Source organism: Echinops telfairi, unplaced genomic scaffold (assembly GCF_000313985.2).
Source record: "Echinops telfairi isolate 266 unplaced genomic scaffold, ASM31398v2 ScPeMD7_7421;HRSCAF=8459, whole genome shotgun sequence".
Classification (NCBI taxonomy): Eukaryota; Metazoa; Chordata; class Mammalia; order Afrosoricida; family Tenrecidae; genus Echinops; species Echinops telfairi.
Genome location: NW_022111321.1, coordinates 2,637,330 through 2,638,403, shown reverse-complemented (window position 1 = coordinate 2,638,403; position 1,074 = coordinate 2,637,330).

Genomic DNA, 1,074 nt, shown 5'->3' with positions numbered 1-1,074 from the left:
AAAAAAAGACATTAAAAATCATTTTATACGGGGCTTTTACAGGTCTTATAACATTCCATACATCAATTGTATCAAACATATTTGTACATATGTCACCATAATCATTTTTTAAACATGACTTTCTATTTGAACCCTTGGTATTGCCTCTTCTCCTACTCCCTCATGACCTCTGGATACATTATACATTTTTACTGTTTTCATATCTTACACTGACTGCTCTCTCCCTTCACCCACGTATCTGTTGTTCATCTCCCTGGGGATGGTGGGATGGGGGAGACATTTTATCCTAAAAAGAAAAAATTTATAGCAAGCCAAACTCAGCAAAAACACAAATGGAAAGTGATTCTTAGTCTTTGGGTCGGGGAGGCAATAGGAAGTGGTGGGGCCTGTAGTGCACGGGCAAGCACATGCCCTGTGTGGTGAGGCAACAATTGCTCTGCAGACAGGTTTTATGCCACGTGAGACGTTAGGCCAAGTGGTGCCACCACTTCAGGTGGTGACGAGCAGTTGCAATCCTGAGACTTGTATGAAATCCCTGCTCCCATTTTCCATGTTGGGTCAAATTGTTCTAAAACACTACGCGAGTCAAAGAAAACACATCTTTAGATTTCTTGTAAGAGTTGGAATCAATTCTCTGGCAGTGTGCTTTTTGGTTTTGGTTCAGTGGCTCAGGAAAGGACACAGCAAGACAAGATTGTGGCATCCCAGAGTGCAAGAAACTTATTTATGTCTGTGTACTTAGTTCTAATAATACCTAACTGGCAGAGCTATCAATAAAATAATACCAGCCTTACAATTTAGGTGGAAAAGAGACACATACACATGCAATTAGGATACAGTGTGATCAATGTAGTGACAGAGATGTGTCCAAGGCTTGGGAGCACAGAGGTAAGGCTCCTAATGCAAATGTGGTGAAGAAAGCTGATGGTGCCCGGCTATCAAAAGATATAGCATCTGGGGTCTTACAGGCTTGAAGATAAACAAGCGGCCAACTAGCTCAGAAGCAACAAAGCCCACATGGATGAAGCACACCAGCCTGTGTGACCACGAGCTGTCGAAGGGATCAGGTATCAA